The 23,328-nt window shown below is 37.5% G+C and overlaps 1 long non-coding RNA gene across 1 annotated transcript in view; it reads right to left on the bottom strand.

Annotated features, from left to right (window-relative positions):
• LOC136751321 (uncharacterized) overlaps window positions 1-21,531 on the bottom strand; it is a 44,671-nt gene extending 23,140 nt beyond the window's left edge. The window contains exons 1-2 of the long non-coding RNA XR_010816992.1: window positions 21,233-21,531; window positions 5,741-5,859 (exon numbers count right to left, since the gene is read on the bottom strand). This is a non-coding gene — a long non-coding RNA (uncharacterized LOC136751321). The remainder of the gene's footprint in view (window positions 1-5,740; window positions 5,860-21,232) is intronic.
• Between the last annotated feature and the right edge of the window lie 1,797 nt (window positions 21,532-23,328).

Raw genomic sequence — 23,328 nt, 5'->3', positions numbered from 1 at the left:
GCCCCCGTCCTCCCCCACTACCGTCACCCCCCACCCCCAACGCCAGACAAGGGGGCTCTTTCACAGCTTCCTGGGGGTACCACCTTCAATTATCTCAGGCCCCTGCCAATAGAACTGCTGATGTTTGTGAAAAACGAAGATAAGTCTTTTTTGTTTTATAAAAAAGGGGAATGTAACAATCACAGGGGACTGATTAACTTGTTAAACGTGCCGTGTCCTCCCCTCGCCTTACGACTGATTGACGGCATAGGTTGGTAGCTGGAAGTGATAATGCGCAATGTTCCTTTTTAGGGACGTTTTGCAGAGGTTATCCTCTCAGCCTTTCTCCGTCTCCTCTGACCTCTGGGTCCATGTGGACTTTGCCCTTTAAACTGGTTAAAGATCAGCATGTGGTTCAATTTCCAAGGCCTCTCTTCGGTCCCTTTTCAAAACAGACTGAATCATACTGATTACCTTCCCAATGAGCCCAAAGAACGAATGCAGGAAAATGCCGGAAAACAAGCTGCCATACTATGGCCTCACTTCCATAATCTTGTGTTATCCTGAGTTATCATCCACGTAGCAAGGCGGACATTTAAGAGCCCCATTCACGGTCCCGATCGCACGCAAATATCAGGCATGCCCCCCAAAAAGTAATCAGAGTTAAGTTTGGCACCGTAAAGCTAAAGACAAAGAGACACACTAATATATTTGACCTTATTATTATTTTTTCTTTCTTTCTTAAAATCTATTCTTAAAAAACAAAAACAAAAATGGGCATGACTCTTTGAATTACTCCATTTTGAAGAAAACTGAACACCAGAAGCAATGGCAAATGGAAACAATTAAGAAATGTCTGTGAATCAGGCAGACATAATGTAAAATCACTTTACAAGAAGTTTTTTTTTTTTTTTCTTTTTCTCCCTGACTCAACATATAACACAGTAAGTGACCGACCACCAGGTCAGAAAGTCATACTTGAACAATCCAGACAAGTTCAGTTACTGGCCTTCTTCCACTCAAAGGAGGCTTGACATCATGAAAGTCCATGTGCACATGGGCGTGCTTGCTGATTTCATATGATAGTGACTTATAGTCATACATAATGCAGGAAATGTCACTGCATTATAGGATGTGTTCTCTTTGCGTGGCCATCATATGCAAAAGGTGTTACATCAGTATCACTGAGGAATACACCGAGTCCAGGCCAGGCATTGATGCCAGCTCTGGGGATATCTGCTGACTGGCTCAGTGACCCAGACTGCAAAAATTGTAAGGAGTATCGGAGTTTTGTCTTTGTTCTGTTCCTGTCCTTTGTCTATTGACCTGAAGTGGCTGACCTCATCTCTGAGGCCATTGCGTGAGTGAAAGTTCAATGTGCCGCATCTGAGCTCATCGTCTCTCCTGAGAAAGGGATTACCTGAGGAATCAGCCAGGATTACCCCCCCCCACCATCCTCAAGATAAAGGAAATGCCTCCCTGAAGTCACATTTCTTCTCACCCACTGAGTGACACATGCTATTTGGTTTCCATGTGTGTGGCTGTATGCACAGCAAACACATGGGTCTGGAAAGGGATACGAAGATTAACTGTAAAGGTTACGGCGATCTGTACAAACAACTCTAGTCCCTACAGGGGTAAATTGGTAGCAATGACATGCTCGTCTAAATGATGACGTGTCTAAAGTGTTAAGATAAACATCAATCTATTACAAAGTTAAAACAAATGGATAGGTGTTGCCAATTCCAACCACACCTTTTCTGGAAAGTACTTTCAGTACAGAACTGCATCTCCCTGCTTTACCTTGTTGCGTCTTGTGTTTAGTATTGATCCACTAGTCTTGGATAAATAGGCACAAATATGACACACATTAATACAAGATCCAGTAAAGCAACCTTGAGAATTGCTTACATAAATAAAGCTATATTAATTAAGTTGTATAGTATTCTATATTTTTTATGAAACCACTTTGCACAATGTACCTTTTTTAAAGTGTTGTGATTAATCTGAGTGTAAGTCACTATATATTTATACTGTACTTAAACATATAAAATAATATATACAAAAGTAATGACATAAGTGAATCTTGTTCAGGTAATAGGATCAAGTGTAAAGATATAGAAACCAAAATGCTTAGAGATTAGTTCCTTACAAAGCATACTCAAAGACAAGTGCACATTTATTATATCATACATCATTGAAATGCTAAAAGCAGGTTACCTTTTAGAGTTTAGTCAAATCTTTAAAAAACGAAACGCCTGATCACAAAATCTGACAAGAATCGGTTCCCAATTCTCTGCCAACCACCTGTTTCAATTAATCAAACCAATAATACCGAACCACAAACTTTTACTACCACTGTAAGACCAAACATAAAAAACAGTGTAAGATTGTGCATGATGATGCAGACAATCCTGTCTACACTAATTGCATAACAGAGGTGAAAACCTGTCTATTTTTATGTCATTTCCTATTGTTCACGGATCTAGATCTTTGCATATACACCCCACCTCCTTCCCCTGTGTTTATATGTAAATACACATATTTATATGTACAGAAAGAGGAACAGAGATAGAGAGAGATCAGTGAAAAATAAACAACAACAGTGACAATACACCCATTAAATAAACTGCAACATGCAAGCAAAGAGACCATTTCTCAATCCGTGTTAGCCTAGAACACGCCACTGCCTTGCTGTCTTACCAGAGCCTTTGCTTTTCCCCTGCTTCCCTCGCCTGCATCTTTTAGCATCCTTAAACACTGGCGGAGACAGGAATGTGTGTGGCTGTAGAGCTGCACACACAGCCACTAACGAGCTGCGCTGGCAGATCAACACATTATACCCGTGTCCACTTAAAAAAAAAAAAAAAAAAAAGCCCCACGCATGAATCACTGTCCCTCCGTAGTGTGCCGTACACCCCCTCGCTCCTCCATCCTACCCAGGTAGGAGTGCCGATTTATCCCTCGCATGACAAGACAGCATTTAAACTTCAGACTGAAGCCGCTGTGATTTGCACACTGCAAACCACAGATCCGTAGGAAGGAGCCCCTAATTGTTGGTCTTTACTGCTCCTACACACTGACTGCCCACGTGTAGAAGCCTACACAGGATGAGTGTTCGCATAATGATGTCATGTGTTCTTACACCCAGCCCAGCATTTGAGGAGGGGGTTAGGTGGGGGAATCGGGGGTGTGTGTGTCTGTGTTGCCCTATAATTGTAGTGTCTTAGTGAATCACGGCCTGTTCTCGATGACTTGCTTTGCTGTTTAGCAAGAGCGGTCTTTTTTTATATTAAGAACATATATCCTATTTATAAAACAAAGCATCTGAGTGATAAACCTAAAAAGATATGTGAGGATTCAAAACAAATAAACAAAAAGAAAAGAGAACCACGTTTATTAAGATGTTTGGTGTGTTTCTGAAAAGGTTAACTCCCCCCCCTTCCTTTTTTTTTTTTTTTTTTTTTAACAGTGCATTTTTAAATATTTGGAAAGTTCCCTGACACAGAAGTGTTTCGGCTGAATCTAAACTTCTGCAACTCTTTCACGAGGATTGTTCAGAAAGTAGTTCAGAGGTCCTTTCTGTCACAGCTGCTTACGGTCTGTGTGGAGTAAAATCAGGCAGCTGTCTTTTTCAGGTAGATCATTCTGGTTACTGAAAATAACATACTCAAATTGAATTAAAGCCTATTTTTGTATATATTGTAAGAAAAGGCGGGGGAGTGGCAGCTTCAGTTAGTTTACAGTTCATATAGCCATGCATGGGAAAACGTGTAAGTGAATCAAGTACATTTGTCTCCCCTGTGGTAATAGCCACAATAATCTATATATGCCGTACACTGCACACCTGTTAGCTAAGAAAACGCGCATTGTGAGATTTGAGTCATATAGGGGGATAATGTCGTTTCTAAATGACTATGGCATTAGAGATCACTAAAGTCAAAATCTTAATGAATACAATATTAAAGAACAGTAGTGAAAAAAAGAAAAAGGAGAAGAAAAATCAACAAAACGAATAAGCGAATGTAGGTGGTTTGCAGGGGCGGTGTGTGTGACTGAATTGTGACCACTCCATGCTGTAAACTTCAGCCCAGCAGGGCCCGAGCACATCATGTGATGATTAATCCTTCTAATTGGTGGCAAATGTTGTGTATGTTTCAAATTGTAAATAAATAAACAGAATAACTGAACTGGGGCCTGAGTTTGCATAGGATAGTACTGGGTTAGCACAGCTCCTCTGCAAGGAAAGAGGTTAGTTAGAAAAGTTATTCACATCTTAAAATATTATTATTATTATTATTAATAGAATATGCTACATTGCCTTTATAATGTGACACAGCACACAAGCTTTCCAAGCAAGATGCTGCAAAGGTTTGGATCATTTCACATTCGTAATTACAGCCTTGTCTTCTCAAAAGTTATTCGTTTATATTTTTTGTTTTTAACTGACAGGTTTGTCTCCTTTAAAACCAGTACCATTTCTGGCTGCACGTGTTAAGACTCTAGTACCGTGATGTGACTAATACCATAAAAGAACTAAAGAAACAACAAATGAACAAACCACCAAGAAAAAAAACTAAACGGAAGGTTAACTGAAAAGATTTCAACATCCAGAGAGTGCTCTCGCTAGTTTGCTGAAAAATGGGTGATACTTTCCCTTTTTGTTTGCAAAATTGTGACTTGTGGAACACAGTTTGGATACGTTTGACTATAACATCGTGTTCACCTGTTGCTTCAGCTTGCCACTTAAGCTTTAAGGGGTTTGAGAGCTCCAAGATTTTGCCGCCAGCTCTTGAAAATATAACCCTTAACTTCATGAAGAGGCCTTTCTACTATCCAGCGTACAGGGAGAGACGACAGCTCAACATCAGATCAGATTATAATAATTTTTTTTGCTTCCTTCCCTTAGTGGGAAGCGACAACCACGTCTTTCTCACCATTTTACCTGGACACGGCACCAGATGTCACAAGTTGTATTTGTTTAATGAAAACCACAAATTTTACCACAGCTACCTTTCACATCGTCATCATACGAGACGCACAGCAAACCGCTTGTGAGAAACATTCCTTTTCTAATGTGCATTACAATCGTGCTCTGCCATTTTAAAACAAGTCCCTCTGGACACTGGGCCACCATTCAGTCATCCCACTTCACTTCTGTAATGCTAACATATTGTCTCTGTGGCCAGGCTGCTCACTTTGACATATGAATGCATTATAATTGGATATGATAGCTTGTGTTCTCTTAGAGTACATTACTTTTCCAACAAGTCTTTCCAACTCTGTGATAGCAGACATGGCCCCATAATCCTGGGAAGCAGTCAAAAAGTACAGGTTTTTGAATTAAGCCCAAACCATTACTATCTTAGTAATTAATTCTATGTGTTGCATATTGTTGTACATGTCACTTATAGCAGGGAAATTCTGACCAGTAAGATTTATTGTTCTGTTTGAGAGAGCCAATCCTCACGATGGGACTCTTGATAAAAATGAGATCCCACCAACTTCAAAGCTACAATCAATAATTTGAGTGGGATTCACTCCCGAATGCACTGTTTGGAATCAGCTGAGGTTGATGATAGCCTACTCTGAATTATTAGAGCCATGTGCCGTGGCATCAATCACAGTGGTCAACGATGAAAATAGCTGGTCTTAGAAGGCAGAGAAAACGCAAAGCCAAGGAAAAAAAAAAATATATATAAAAAAACACACTGTAGCATATTTGCTGTAATAAATAAATAATATATTTATATTTTTTTACCTGTTTAATGAATGACCTCTTTATATCTGCTGCTAGGAAAGAGTCACACAATTCCTTTAGACGTGTCTGTGGTAACTGTGCTCGGCACCATAGCAGGGAGAAGAGTTTTCATCTTTAACCTGAAAACAAAGATTAATAAAGATTATAAGACACCATTATTATTACTATTATTATTATTATTAGTAGTAGTAGTAGTAGGAGGAGAAGTCGTAGTTGTTGCACCGAAACACATACATTGTGATCTGACAAAAGGCAGGCTGTATAGGTAGCCTCCCAGTAGCCATTGAAAACACAAAAAAAAATTCACCCCAGGATATTCCTAAGAAAATCCTATACATTGTGTTTATTTTATTTTTTATTTTAAGTTTATTCTTTTTGCTAAACTGGTCTCATGCATCTCTAATCCCCAGTTCTGTTGTTGCAATTCAAAATACATTTTTGCAACACGCTCTAAATTCAATAAACAAGACATCTATATGTATTGACCAAACACCAGAGGGCTTGAATAAACCTGATTTATGAGTGAAAAAACATGCCACCACTACTTCCTATACAAGTAACACACCCCTGGCTGCACCTTAAGGCATTTACAGTACTAAGCAGTGTTATGTTATGGGGTTCATCAATGTTGATTAAGCTGTAAGAAGGAATCAACCCCCACTGACAATTTGTTTCACAATATTTGGAAACCTGTATCATATATGCATCTAATTGTAGCAGTTTTCAAACCACTATAGGTCTCCTTTTTTGGTATGTATGAAAATGTTTAATTATGTTTTAATGTAATGGTAAATCTGTTGTCAAGAGCTATGTTTATGTCCCATTTCAGTATGATTTCCCATTTCACATAATGGGTCCTTGTGGTTGTTAAATATAACTATTATACTTCAATGGCAAATGACTAAAACCCATTCTGTAATTCAATATTTTTAAAATCAACAATAATACCTTTAATTAGTTAAAAACCACAAAAAACAAAATTTCTCAAAATAGTGCAAAACATTAGAATGGGAGTGTTACTCTTTAATTGTAATACATTTTATAATTTTCCCTCTAAAATGACTACTAACTTAAGCTTAAAATAAAGGATTTAAATAATATTAATAATAATAATTAATAAAGTTGTTCCATACACTAGGGAATTAGCTTATTATGCAGTGAACACATAAAATGATTGAGGTTAAATGGACAACAAATGTCCCTGATTCAGTATTCATAAATTCCTGGAAAAGGGACAAAATTTTGTGATAACATACCACTTCAGAGACAGCTTGCTCATTAAAATAATTTACATTCGTTTGAGTAGGCGATTACCTACAACCATTATGCTGCAGCATTCAAATGGCAATCTCAAAAGACTTTTTCGCTGTTGCTGCTGCCTCTGCCACTTCAAAATAACACTAAACATGTGTGAATGCAGGTAACACTTACATTGCACGTGACTGTGCTTCGTTGTGTGCATCTTTCGATCTTTCCATCTATCTGTCTATATCTCTCTTTCAGTGGAAGAATACAGCAATTACTACTGTATACTGAGTCCCTAATTACATATTACCAGGAATTCAGACTTCAAAAAATTACTAAAACACTTATTTTAATTGATTTTATGTCGCGTTTAATTTGCATGCATGCCATGTTCTCTTAAAGCACACTCTCTCTCTCTGCACAGTGCATCCAAACGAACCACTTGGCAAAGCTCAACTTTGTAACCACATTGCAGTAAATAAATGCATAAAAACATATTAATAATGATAAATATAATTGTAGGATACAACTAGTATATAATCCTACTACACAGTATGTTTATTTTCCCTTAAGTATGTGTCTAAATCTACTTGACGCCAGAAATCTTCATGTGCTAGCTCTACTGTCATAAAAAAACACTGTATGAATCTCTCAAACTCTATCAAAAGCTGTGAGGAGTTTTTCATGCATTGCGTTTGTGTAATGAATACTTCTGCGATGATTACCCGAAAAGCCACAGCATTGCCAATGCGGCAGAGACAACAACTATTCGGGTAACAAGACGCCTACACCTTCCATTTCTGACTTGGCGTCTATCGATATATTTACAGCTGGCGACGTACAATTGGAGGTGTCTAATCCACTTTAGGCTGAAGATGGTACCATGGGTGTGGTCCAATGCTAAGCAGAAAACCGAGCAGACTCCAACACAGCTTTACCTGGTATCTTGGCTCTTGGAGAGAATTGAAGAACGAGATGGTAGAAGGTTTGGGGTGCTCACTTTAATGCTAGATGATCCATTAGCTGATCCCTTTAACCCTAAATACATGTTCAAACCAATATTTTCCAGTTAAGGGGTTTATCTAACTGAACCCACATACTATTAATTTGTCTTCTGCGAAACACTGAAGTGGTCATCAGCTCTCCTAAAATGGGCAGTATACTGAAACGACAGGGCAATCTCAACACAGCCCAAAATTAAGTGCAGTGTCTCTGGTTTAAAGCCAACCACAAATCTCAGTATGTGTTCACTGTGTGTACAATACAGTGGCATTTTCTAAGCGTTTGTGCCCTTTTGGAAAGCAAGTGTTAACATTTAACACTGTCAAAAATATATGTATTTATTTATTTATGAAGTAATTGTTGTAGTTAATTTGGGGTTATAGTGCAGTATTGTGCATCAGAGCAAACCTATTTGAAGCTCTTATTCAGTGCCCAGAATGAGATAACCACAAAGATTTTAGGTTTGACATATCGAAGAACCACCCAAGCAGGCAAGGGTTGATATTATATGTTTATTCCTGTAATAGATATGCTCTTTATACTGATTACCTCTGTAAGTATATATCAATAATATCCTTATATAATTACAACACTTAACTTGCCATTAGTAACTGTGAATATAAACAACAAGCAACCATTAACATGTTATTCATTTATATAAAGAAAGCACCTGCACTATGTTTTTAACAGAAATACCATAACACTGCCTTCCTTTAATGCAGACAGTATGTCTTTTGGTGGCTAACAAGTGCCCCCTATTGGGGTAGATTAGACATGACCGTTGCACACGTTCAGGTTTGCAGATAGTTCAATAGAGTTAAATGGGTTAAGGAAGGAAAACTGAGCAAGTTATGTAATATTCTCAACTATATTATGTAAACCCTTGGGCAAGATAACTGCATTAAGGCAGAAGTAAGGTATATTGAAATTGATGTTGGCGTAGGACTGCAAAAAAGACCGCTGCAGTGAAACTCGAGTGGTATTACATGATTGGGCATTGTAACGAGTTATGGTTGTTATTATACACACTCTCCATTTGTGCAACCTGAAACATGTCCTCGATGTTTTCACTCCATTGAAGGGCTATAAAACTACGAGTTGTCTGGGGAACAGTCGGTGAACAAATTGTCTTGTAAAATTAACACTAAAAGATTCCTTGGAAGATCTCGAGAGATCATTACCGTGTTTTAAGAGTCTGCACAGGGTCACACAACGCACTGTCTAGTCCATTCTAGATCTCTTGGCCGAAAACCAAAGCAGACAATAGATGCCTGTGCCAGCTTCAGCACTGCAGTTTGCAGAAAATAAAAAGCCCTTTCCCTATTCACTCCCGGACTAAGGCACATTTTTGTCTGTGAAAATATGTAACAAAAAATATTATTTAAGATTTTTTTGCCAAAGAGGTGTGTTAATCCATCAATATGACAAGTGTTCACTATACAATACATTATATATTCAAACTTGGGAATTAAGAGGTTTTTTTTTTTAATATACAAAAACAGTCTCTAGACATGTGTTGTTTTGCCTCATATTGGCTTCAAACTAATTATAAAAATAAATTATATATATATATATATACACACACACACACACACAGAAACAGCAATTTTTCTGCAGAAGTTATAATCTCAGATACACGAGAGACACTGATATACAAGATTACATTGTTTCTGATCTACAATACAATTAAAAGAAACAAAACAGAAATAATAACCAACATGTATTGGACAACTGAACTGCTGAATATATGAGGGTAAAACATTACATTACATTATGTAATGATTGCATTTTTAAAATGTTAATTCAGTGCACTGATTATATATATATATATATATATATATATATATATATATATATATATATATATATATATATATATATATATATATGAGAGATTAAAACAACCACAACAAAGTGTCAAAGACAATTAATCTGACACAGTGACTACATAATGTATCCAAGCGTTGCTATGTTTAGTGATAAAAATAGAAAAGGAAGAAAAAAACAAACTTTAATTTAGGCAATCATAGGGTGCCTATTGTCTTATCAAAGGGTCTATTAACAGTAGCCCACATCAGCTGATCACCTGATTAATAACCCCAACAGTCAGCGGACCAGCTTGTGTCATGTGAGGGAGGCTATATCACCATCTGTCATTGAAACCGAGAAGAAAAAAGAACAGAAAAGAAAAAGGAAATAGGCCCCTCTGTCTTGCCCCCCTTCCCTTCCTTTCTTCCCCCTCCCCGCCCGCCCTGCTATTTTATTCCCTCACTTCATTCTTTCAGGCCGAGCCAGACCGGTGGGGTCTCCCCGGGGTGAGCGCATTCCTCAAGACACACAAGAATTTCCTCCCCTCCAGCTCGCAGGCCGGCCCCCCTCCTGCAAGTTACACAAAAACCAGCAAAGAAAGCCAAGTAAAAGACCCCCCCCCCCGAAACTCTTCTCCCTATCGATGCCAGACACTCGATCACGATTTGCCCCCTTTTTCTTTCGCCCGATCTCTCCCTTTATGAAAGCCATCGAGGAGGAAAGTACCGCATTCCAGCTCTTTCAGCCAAGTTTGCCAGGCTATGAGACATTTCCAGTCACAGGACATAAACTGCATTAGTCAGAGCAGGGAGACCACACACTTCGTACCTCCACCAGCACTGCGCCGAGCACCACACCAGTCCGCCCGGGAGAGGCTCGCTCTGCCCGGGGACAGATCGGCCACCAACGCGGGGGGGAAACATGCGCGGTTGTACAGTATTTCTATGAATTAATGAAAAGATCCTTCCAGACAGCTTACCCCTGCACAGTACTCCGGATCGCCTGCGCAGAAAAAAACAGACCATGTCCCGCTGTGTCTCCTGATCATCTTATTTAAATCACAACTTAATTCTCCCCAGTGCTTTCTTTGATAGGAAATGACAGGGTTCCCCCCAAAAAGTGAAAGTATACACACAAAAACGCTCCTAACCTTTCTGTGTCCCACTGTGCGTGTCGAGCCGCTCCTGCAGCCGGGGGTCCGCAAACACACTCGGGGGTCTCGCACCGACAGCGCCTGCTGCTCAGCAATGTCAGACGCACTACTGTTACACGCCACAACCCGCAAAAAAAATCCACTTGGAAAGAAAAAAAAAAAAGAAGAAGAAGCTGTTTAAGAAATGTGTATATTAAAAAAAAAAAAAAAAAATCCCGCCTCAATTGAAAATGCACTTCATGTTAATGATCTCATCATTCATTAATCTGCTTGTCATTTCCCTTCCCCTTATCTGTTGCCTCAACGCTTTTCACGGCGCGCATACCAGATCAGTAGGAAATGCCACTCGTTTGAATGCTTTCCGCCAGTGTCTCGGCGCATGTTGCCCATTCACATCAGTACAACACAGCCCCCACCAGCCCCCACCAGCCCGCACCGGCAGCAGTCCTGCTGAAATCCCCGCTCACGCTGGGACCGTCCCTACTGCGACCTAGGGTGTTCACTCAATGATGTCACAATGCAAGACATGCACAGATTTAGCACAAGGAATTTCAGACAGGAAAGTCCTCACTGATCAAGTTTGAAAAAAGAAGAAGAAGAAGAAGAAGAAGAAGAAGCTGATAGTGTATTTGACATCAGGAGGACATCTGCAAAAAATAACCAGTTTTCTCAGAAACCAATAAAAACTTCCACTATGCTCAGTTGATCATGTTCTCAAAAAAGAGACTAGAACACATGCAGCAAGGATGCACAGTTTTGTCACCTTTAAATGTCATTTTGTGTAATAATTCTGGTGTTAACTCCTAGAGTGAGGAAAGAGGCATGATTTAATATTTTATTTTATTTTCAGTCAATTTGATGCTTTTGTGTGTGCGCATACATTCACCCTTTTCTATATTTCACTACTTAGATTTAATAGCTAAAAACATATAAAGCATATATAGCCTAATTACACAAAACATATTAGTCAGATTGGCAGCCGAAGTCTATTGTATTTTATTCAGTTAATCGTTATTTATTTACGCTCCTCTGAATTATTGGTATTTATGACAAGGCATACTGTATAAAAAGTTGTATAATTTGATTAAATTTACAGACTTGAAGGATTATTTCAAAATAATTAAATTAGGATTTATAACAACCATTTAATTATGCCTTAATATATATGTTTTGCCTATTTTTAATAATGTCATTAATGGGTACTTTAAATAATCCATTGCTATTGCTCTTAGATATACATACTTTGGGATTGTAGAATATTTGCTCTTTAATATATATGGTTAGCTTTTACATACTTCTTAGAGGGTACTCAGCACTCCAAGAAAATGAAACAAATACAGTGGTGAAATTCTGAGGAGGTTTCAATTTTCATTTAGAGAAAACATATTTGACAAGTTTCAGATGTAAATACAGCCGATATGACTTCCTCCTTAGTGCGAATGAAAAAGCAAAACAACAAAAACAAAACCTCTCCCTTTTCTTATTGCTCTTTGCCGCACATCCCCATTTTCCCCTCTAAGGTGGGTGTTATTCGAAAGTAGAAAACCTGATTTCTCTGTCACATGAAAATATTATTGTTACAAGTCCTTTTGAAACTAATGTTACATTTCAAACAAATGTATCCCTGCAGATAATGGGCAGTGAGAGCTATTAATAAATCTTTGCATTACTGTCTGTGGAATATTTAGTTGCAAGTTCTGTACTCCTGACATTTTGTGTTTTTGATTGTGTGTCATTTTTAAGTGACAAACTTGATTTGCACATTGAAATGAACTACACAAAATAAAATAGTAATAATAGTGCACTGCTTTCTAACTGATCAGAGGTTTGGTTTATGCGAATGCAGAAGTGTTGTATTTAGTTTAGAGGACCATGTTTAGCACACATTTTTATTTTAACATGTAGTGATGAAATAAGTGTGCCAGAAAAAGCCAGGAGTATCGCAATCACAACTCGTCTTATTTTAATATCTCAAATCAATTGGATATCAATGGAGCAGCAGTCAGAATGGAAAACTGGGCATGTTTCATGATTTTCTCTAGGCTGAAACAGTGTTCAGCAAACCCTAAAAAGATTTCATTGACAAATCAGCAAAGTTTAAAGAAGCATGTTTATGAAACTATATGAATCAAAACATTGTTTCAAAGGAAGGGTGTTTGTATCATAAAACTACAACAGTACAAATACTGCGGTGAAGAAGGCAGTTTAACTACTGCAATGAAGCAAATTATGTACATTACGCAGAACTCATTGTAAGTCATTATCAACATCAAGTAAACACGCTACTAACATTCAGAATTAGATACCACTAATGAAAATTCCTTACAATTAATTTTGGTATAATGCATCCATGTAAGACATTGTGTGAGATGAAAAATATAAAAAAACATTTAATAAGCAATCATGTTTTCAAGGATTTCTGTTCTATTCTTTGCAAGACGCCTTATTCATTGTAAGCTAGATTTGAAGGGTTCTTCTCAAATATGGAATCAAAATTCTTTGTTTTCTTATTTATTTCATCTGCTTTTAAATTGCCAATAAAAAGTAATTTATTAGTATGCTTTCAGTGACTGTAGAGTCAATAAAACTAAATTATGCATGAGTAAAACAAAAAAATAATAAAATGTTATGTATGTTGATTTGAATGTCTTACCTTTAAAGAAGAACTTTAATGTATTCTACAAGTTTTCTGTGAAATTTCCTTCTGAAGATTAAGACCAGCAAATATCCAACAAGAAAATAAGAGACAGACCATTCAGGACTGCAAATATTTAAGCCCCTAGCAGTTTAATACCTGGAAATATGAATATGCAGTTTTAAATTAATTTGACTCATTTCTTTTCTCTCGCTCTCTTTTAACAGTATTTTTTGACACTCCTGTTTCTTAGGGGAAAAACAAAAAAAAGCTACAGAAAGGAGTGTAGACATTACCTCTGTCCTCGTCCCATGAATCATGGTGTTTTTACAGTAGATACATGGGGCTTCACCATGAATGTGACTGACAGGAAATGATTATAATGGGAGTTCACCTAGCTAGCCACAACTCTTAATATGCGGTGTCTCTTTTTGATTCAACAGGTTTCAAAAGATGAAGACCAGCTGAGCAGCCATTCTTGGGAAGAGGAGGGAAATTTAAGAAGGTGGGAGGCACCCCATCATTTACATAAATTTCCAAAATGCCACAAAAGGTAAAAGTTGTCTCTTGGCAGTTTTGTATTTTTAATCTTTTTTTTCTGCTGAAAAGAAAAGATGTTTGGTCTTATATTGTTATTTTTTCATGAATGTTTTTGTTATTATTAAGAACATTAACAAGTGTAATTAATTGTAAAAGTAAATGCATATCTTCCCAATGCTAATTTTCATGATTCATGATTACGTACAATTTAGTAAGTTTACGTATTTATACATTTTTGTACTCTGAATATAAGGCAACAGAAAAGACAAACACCTGTTTGTGAGTATTTTTAGTTTCATTTTTATTTTATTTTGTATTTATTTCATTTCATTTCATTTCATTTAACCACAGGCTTAATCAAATAGAGTGAATTCTTAAGCAAACTATGGTATTTTTATTAAGCACTTTCCTGTTGAGCAAAAATTGCCACAGCACAAGGCTTGACTTTTATTCTAATTCAGGCTTTTTCAGCTACTAGAGTAAATTTTTTAATTAACAATGGTGTGTATCTAGGTTATATTGTTTTAGATGTGACACTGCACTGAATGTGCCCTATCCCAAGACTGTTAAAAAGTACAGTGGAAGTGTTATTACAATGTATGTGCAATGTTATTACACATGTATAACACATTAATGTGTTTTATATACACTTTGGATAAGTTAAAGAAAATCTGTATGCTTAATAAAAGTTTATTACTGACAGGTACTTCATACTAGTGGCAGGCTCAGAAGTACCCATTCAAGTTTACAGGGTGTGCATGGAATACAACTACAAGTGTATGTTATAACACATTATAGCCATTGATGAAGTTCCATATAAGCAATACAGTATTGCAGTAAAATACTTTAAAATTACTGAATGAGTCACTCAAGACCAGAGAAGTTTACAACTAGTCTAAAGCTTATAGCCATTGATTTGCATATACTGTTACAGTCCAGAGTTAAATTTACATGTGCTTGCTGATATTTTAACTGTCTGGTCATTACCTTAAGGGTGTAACATGCATTCCTGCTTTCAGTGACATAATGAAACCCAATTATTATTTTACTAAGTAGATTAACTGGATCAATTCATAGGCTTTGTCTGGGAAAAAACCTGGAAGTAATACATCATACGTGAGAGAGTGAATTGTTCAGTATTACTTTAATACTGTTCATTTGTATTCCATACTTATATCCTGGTATTCTATACCTTCATGCACAAGTTGCTACATGTTTTTTTGTTATTTTTATATCTTGTTTCATCTTCATATTTTAAAAGTGATTCAAAGAAATATGTTAGTGACACAAAGGAGTTGGAGGAATTTCTAGGTGAAACAGCAGATATTGAAATAAATAAACTCACTTCCAATATTTTGCATAATCTTTTTTACGGATCTTCCCTCTGTCTACAGCTTTTTTGACTAAACCAGTCCATGTATTACAGAGGGCTGCAAATATGTCATATCATTACAGTAATATTTGTTCATTGCTAAAAAATGAACAATTCACCCAGTTAGGCTTTCGTACATGTTTAGCTTGTGTACAGTATTGCAGTAGTTCAAATGGCATACAGTATAGTTCTGGTAAAATGTCATACTTGCAGCAGTCTTCACTGACCAATCAATCAATGTGTATATATATCTATATCTATATCTATATATATATGTGTGTGTGTATATATATATATATATATATATATATATATATATATATATGTATGTATGTATATGTATATGTATATGCTATCAATTGCTTTATCTTTCATTATATATACCTAATGGTATATATTAAAAGGATGCTACAAGTTTTAGAATTAAAAAGACAAATTATGTACAAACTGATTAGTTTGGCTTTTATCTCTTTTGCTGATAGGTTCCCAACAGATAAGTAAAACCCCTCCCTTTTACTGTCATGTCTGAGTTTAATACAACTGTTTTTTATGGCAATTTACTATAAATTGGCAATCCCAAATTGAGTAGTAAACTGACAGATTTAGAAATTATTTTATTGCAATGAATACAAAGAAATTCTATGAAACATCTTTGAAAGTGTTTGTTATGGGGTGATTTCAAACATTCATAATCTTTTCTTTTTATATATATTTTTGGTAAGAAAATCAAATGAGCACTCAAGTTTTGCAAAGTAATTTAGTATAAAAGGTAGGTGGTCAGGGGATTTTTCTTTTGTTTGTTCAGAGTGACTTAGAGATGAGACCTGAGTTGTGTAGAAGTTGCTGGAAATGGTCAGATCTTATAGGGGAATATTATAAATATCTCATAGCATGTTCAATTTATAAACCATTTCCAGTAAATGGAATGCTTTCCAGATAGTTTACTTATAGACTAATGCCTTGTTCACACAGCATTGTTCACGCATTGTTACTGCCCACACTTCTGATAATTTTGTTCATATCAATCGTAGGACCATTGCCACCATTCCATTTCCAGACTCTATAGTCATTGCGGTGGGATTGTTTCAACTTCCCTATCAATATATGTGTTGTGTGTGTGTGTATATATATATACGAGAGATATTCATATCACAAATAGTTTTTGAAATTAAATGAATAGGAGTGTCTGGTGGAAAACATTGACACACCGGTATTTCCATTTTCTTTTAGATTTTACATTTTTGAAAAAGAAACAATTTCATGCTGCAAACAGGTGAGGCTCCTGTAAGCATAGCAGATAACCGCAGAGACACACTGAACTTCCATGCTGTCCAAAGTGGCTTATTAGCGCCCAGAAAATGTCATGCATAACCACACCTTGGTCAGAAAATCTGAAGCATTTATTTGGCTCCAGTGAGTGACAAGGATGGCAACACAAAGAAGAACAGTGTGCACAAAATTTACAAAATAGAAAATGAGTCTGTAATGCTTTAATGGAAAACCACTATACCATGTACATTAAAAAATATAAAAAGCAATTAGACCAGTTTTGGCTCCTCCTATTTGACATCAAATCAAGTTGTAGCACGAAGCACTAAGGGGTTAGATTATAATGCTGGAGTTCATATTTTGTTTTCTTTCGAGAGAATTTGTTTATTTTTTTATTCATTTAGGATGAACTAATGTGTTAAAGGGAGAAACATAAAGGTTCTCCCTTTAAAAATCCAGGAAGCTCTTCAATAAAAGAAAGCTCTATTTCTATACCATTCAATGTTGTTTTGCTAAAATTAACACTTCACAGTATTCATATGAAAGTATTTTAGGAGGGATGCAAGATCCCCAATGATATGAATAGAGTAAATTTTGACACAGTGGATTGCATGCTCAATGTGAACCATTTAATAAGATTCAATCAAGACTGGACAAACCAGACAATCTCATACACCCAAATACAGAAACTACATAATACAGGAGGGGGGGGCAGTGAAAGGACTTCTTAGAGATTACATATCATTCAACATCAAAGAAAGCTTAGAAACTTAGCAATCGGCAGTTTGAAAGGGAATCTCAGCAAATTTACAAAAACGACACAATTAAGCTGAAACTGTAATAGGTGGCTATATTATACTATATATGATGAGAGGCAATGACAAATCAAAACACTGGACTAATCTGAAAATCCCATTAAACAGAGTGCCTCAGAGTTACACAGTAATTGTATTAACTATCCTGCTGAAATTGCACTTCAAATAACCGAACACAAGCTGCCCTCAGAAAGCAGTGAGAAACTCTCAGCTCCATCAGCAGTCAGGTTCATGACACACCCGAGGCAATATAAAAACAATCACTATTCTGTCAGAAGAGATACAGCTGTGAAATGGCCACAGTGCCTCGCTCACAGGCAGTGGGGAATGCATTTCTCCCACTGCAGTCAGCTAGTACATATATATATATATATATATGTATTTTTTTTTTTTTTTTTTTTACTAAATCTGGCGCAGTATGAGTGACACCTGCCGGGTGAAGGTGGAGTTAGCCCCCTAGGAGTTGCAGAAACATCAACCCATAGATAGAAGCCTGGTGTAATCTTATCCTTCTTCAGATAATGGTCACATGTTTGTCTGCAGAGCCAAGGGTGAGTATCAGGGCCTCTTCCATTGCTCTGTAGCTCCGCCCCCATCCAAAAAACACACAGAGCACCTCACCAGAACACCTTTACCGAAGGACATTGTACGGTCATTATTCTGAACTGCCCAAATATAATTCTGAACCATGTCAGTGGTTGCGGCCCAAAAAATCTGGGCATTTCCAACGCAACAGGTGAAAGCTGCACATTAACTGTACAATATACGTACAACAAATGAGATACGAATGCTGTGGAAAAGACTTGGCTTTGCATCACACTGGCACAAGACCGCCTTTGCTTAGTAAAGCTCAGTTTGTAGTGAGAGGCAGACAAATCTTCTGCAGGAACTTCACATTGACTCCAAAATCATTACAAAGAACATGTGTGTCTCTTGTCACTCAGGGTCGCTGGTCTGTCATGTTTATAAATTCATATTTGTATTGCACCTCTTTATTTTTTTGGTTTATTTACGAAACCGTTTAGGAGAGACGCTTTAGGTTTTGCTGGACGTAATGGACTGTAGCAAAACACCCAGGATATGTGAGGCTTATGTGGGACTAGACCAACCTTTTTTGAGAGTTCTTTCATTGGGCCCGTCCTTATCACAGTTACTGTGCTAGATAGTTTTTTTGCGGTGAACTGGGGGAAAATAATAATAAAAGGCCAAGGAAAATAACTATTTTTAAAGAGCAGTTAGTAAAGTATACCGTGTTTGGGGTTTCTTTTCTGGCTGTGTGCTGCCCTGTCTCCATCTTGTGGTGTGGAGGACCTCTTTTCACATTGCACAAAAGGGGTACAGGCCGTTCTTGCACTTCTAAGTAGAAGGAGCTCTCATCAGAGCGTTAAACGGTACAATGAAGAGAAATGGGGTGATCAGAGGCTGCTATAGTGCAGCTATAAATAACGTGTAATTTTATAATGTATTATTAGTTTTGCAAAGACTTTTAAACAGCATGGAAGAAAGTTCATGGTATTACATAGAAAACAAAAAATAACCAAGATCAACCTTAAAGCCATGTTGCATCTATCCAGGCTCCACTGTGAAGCTAGGAGATCAATCCAAACACCTCTCAGATCCTCACCACTGGTATAAGTGTGAGAGATGCTGCATATTGGCCATGTTATTTCCTAGGTATTCTTAATCCCTTTGCCTGCCTTTCGGCTAAAACGCAACTGTGGAACCCTAATTGACCAGTGCTTCTGGATTTGCTTAGTGCTAAACAAATAAGAGGAACCCGTGGAGTTGAAAGGTCATGACCCTGTGATTTTCTGGAATGCGGAAATCACAGGACATTAGGTAATCGCCAGTTCAGCTTCATTTTACTGAATGGCGGTTAGAGAGACAGACATGGGGGAGGAGAGAGAAAGTGAATGAATCTCATTGTGAGAACAAAAGCTCAAGCCAAGTGGTGGTGGGGGGGGGATGGGGTAGGAAGAGAGGGTGTATGTGAAGGGGAGGGCAAACTAAACCAGATAAATCATATTGTAACAAAATCAATCAATTTAGGTTTGCTTTTCATGTATGTTTTCCTGTTGTGCATTTCCTCCTTGAAGTGAAAACCAATTTTGTAAAAAAAAAAAATAATAATAATAGAATTCTAGAATATTGAATGGAATACCAAAAAACGGATGAACCTCCACCCCCTCCACCCCCACTCTCACTCCCACTCCCACTCCCACTCCCACTCCTAACCCTCCTCCACCACCAGAGAAATTACTTTCCTCTAGTGGCACAGGCATATTTCCACATTTAACTCGGTTAAAATGCTAATATACTGAAAAAACAGTAAGAGTCTGTGCACAGCTCTGATCTGATCACCTGGGGATGCATTCAGGGAGCATCAGAATGCCAGCACTTTTTAAAGCAAAGGAATGCCATGCACTTACTGGCAAATTGCTTTATGAATACGTCCCCTAGTGTTCAGATAAAAATGCAGAAGTGAAAGTCACAGCACTCTAAAAAACCAGATACAGTAATTGACTAAAAGTGTCTCGGCATAAGTACAGGGAGTGCAAAGTAACTTTTTTTCTTCTCTATCTATCTATTTTTTTTTTAGCAGAACAAACGGCAATGCTTTTACTATGTTGGGTTTGTTCTCCCCAGCTGGGAAACCCCCTGACTAACTGCAGCTGCCTCTAGTACAACCTGAAATACAAGCCTGCTCACTGGATTTCCCCCTGTTAAGACCAGGATTGATTCCCAGGGATACGTTGGAGCTCCCCCTGCTAAATGTATTTTAGCTTTAGACCCTGCAGTTCAAATGAAATTCACTGCATTCATCTCGCCATTCATTTTACAGCGCAGAGGAATGCCTGGGTTTGACAGTCTCATGCCTTTGTGCATAAATGAGTGCTGGAGGATATTACTACTTGAGACAAAATGATTTACATATATATTCACATATATAATAGTGTGGTTATGTATATATAACTGAAAAACCTGCAGATTTTTTTTTCCAAATGAATGTAAAAAAAAAAAAAATCACATTAACCATTTCTCATGCAAAGTTTTAGTGGTTTTAACAAAAGCAACACAAAGGTGTGCAGTATTTACCCTCACTTCAACTGCCATGCAGCTGCAGAGAACAAAGAGCCTAGATATTCTACCCTACACATTCCTAAGATGCAATTACTAAACAGAGCAAAACAGCAAGAACAAAGAATAAAAAACAGAAATCCAATTTCAAAATGTATACAACAGCCACGATCAAAAATAACAGCTGCTCCCCCCCCCCCCACACACACACAGATCTGAAATATCAAAGATTAAGCACATGCATGTCTATATATGCATGATGTCAGCTTTTTAAAACGTGTAAATAGATCAAATGCCTTTTATGTCTCCTGTTAGCAAAGTCGCCAGTCCCAAGCCATGAACTCATATTTCCGAAGAAAACTAAAAGTTGCAATGACACCAGACACATGTAGAAAATATGCTGTGTGCTGCTTCGGTAGCAGAGTAGAATAGAAGCAGCTCACATACCCAGCCATAAAAACGTGCAAGAAAACAAACTGGCACTCAGTAAATACCTTTATCGTTGCTCTTATGTCACAAAGCAGCAGTCGAGGGAAACAACACGAAGGCTGTGCTCGCTATAGTAAGTTCCTACCTGTGCACATGGCTCGCCAGGTCCGTCTGCGCGCAGCATGCTTTGTTTCTGCGCTCGCACTCCGGCACTGCTGGCTGGCTGCTTTATCCCACAAAGCTGTCTTGTTTCCTCAATCTCCGGCTCTCCCTCTCTGTGCCACAACATGGTTTATCTTACTGTGTCATAGTGCAAGTGATCAATTCGCTGCAAATTCAGCTTAACTATAGAGCATCTCTCCACCCCCTTGTCATATGGCGAATATGCGGAGGCTTTTGCTGCCTACACTGAAACACGGCTCTTGCAGCTCCCACACAGAGCCTACCTCACGTCACCTGATCAGACCCCACGCATACACGCATGCATACACTCACTCAGCACACACACAGACACAGACACCCATACATATATCAGCCTACTACCTGTGTGTGTGGTATGCACAAAGATCAGGCTACATTACCTTCCACAAACCAATCTGTACAAAAACTAAAACAAAATCTATGTATTTATGTAATCTATCTATGCATCATTATTTTTCTTTTTTGTCTCTATAGATGAATACTATATATACATATTAATTCCTTAATGAATGCCCCCCCCCCCCCCTTTCCCATCAACTTCCCAGTCAAACTATTTCAGGTTTCACTCTATTGTTAAGGAAGACAATAGCTGCTTGAGGTATTGCATGAAGGTTCTTTTCACAGGCAAAGTTGACGGAAAACGTAAGATTTGGCACAGTCTTGGAGTGCAAGCTGTGAGATGTTTCTTATTGTCATGGGGTATTAAGTTCAGTTTGCTGAGGGGGTTTGGTAGGGGCTCAGCTGATATAATTAGCAGTGAAGAATACAAGACTGTAGCACAGGCCAGTCCTAGGGGCTACTGATAACCTGTGATTTGCAGAAGCCCTCTTCCCAAGATGCTGATGTTTGAAATACACAAACTTACCCAGGTGTAAAAGCAACAAAGAAATCTGAGTTAAACTGAAACACTATATGAATATGTGTGTATATATGTATATTTATATGTATATTGGGTTTCCAAACATGGCTCTGTGACAGCTTCAGTGATGGATCTCCTAGCCTCTATTTCAGGCCTGTGTAATCAATTGTTAATTCGTAGTTTCAGGACAAGTTGTAATAAACCAGTTCTGTGTTGTACATTTACACTGAAGAGGAATCAAAGACGTTTTATTGAATTGCTCATGGGAAATAGAAGTCTTGCCACTTTAAGCTCGTTTAAAAATCTCTGCCCGTGCACCTGAAACAGAGTGAAACATCCGACATAAAAGGCAGGAAGTTGATTAGCTTTTGAGGCACATGTGTTTTTGAATTCGCAGACTCGCACATTGTGCTGAATTGTAATTCTCGGAGTGAAAAGAAAGAGCCGTTGAGAGCAAATCACATAAGTTGTTTTGAAAGATCTGCTCTCATTGTGCTTTTCTTTTCACTGCAAAAAATAAACAGCAGCACTTACCCCGTGTCACCTGATTGGAGTTCAAAGAGAGTTTGTTTGAAACCAATGATACATAAATGTGTGATTCATCAGATCTCTGTGATTTAGTCAAGAAACTGACATGGATTAACAATGATAAAGGACTTGTAGGAGCCACTACAATAAATGTTTAAAGTAGGCAGTCCTGTTGATAGAGTATTTTGCCTTTTATTATCAAATGGAACTGGGACTTATGCCTAGCTTTGCGGTGAAGGGTCGCATATCAATACATTTACAATTACCTGGTAAATTATGTATTTTTCCATGTTTCTAATTTGGCACTAGAAGTCAGTGAGTATTGACAGCCTGCCAATTTTTCCTTTATATAGCCTTTATTGAACTATTTTCTAAAGACTATTATTATTCTTACTTTACCTCAAAAAACTAAAAAAACACCTAGCAGGTTTGTCACATTGCCATGAAGCTCTGCACAATGTGTAAGATATGTAAGATTCTTACCTATGGCTGTACTGCTTCATATATATGTGGTATAAAAAAGTATATACAGTTGTCTCGATTTTGGAGTGTCATTTTAATGATGCATTACCTAAATATATGATTTAACTGTTAAAAAAATGGTGGTTATGTAATTAAAATTATATTTAATTGTTCTCATAACATGCATGTGG

The sequence above is a fragment of the Amia ocellicauda genome, chromosome 6 (assembly GCF_036373705.1).
Source record: "Amia ocellicauda isolate fAmiCal2 chromosome 6, fAmiCal2.hap1, whole genome shotgun sequence".
NCBI lineage: Eukaryota > Metazoa > Chordata > Actinopteri > Amiiformes > Amiidae > Amia > Amia ocellicauda.
This window is presented reverse-complemented; position numbering and strand designations above follow the sequence as displayed.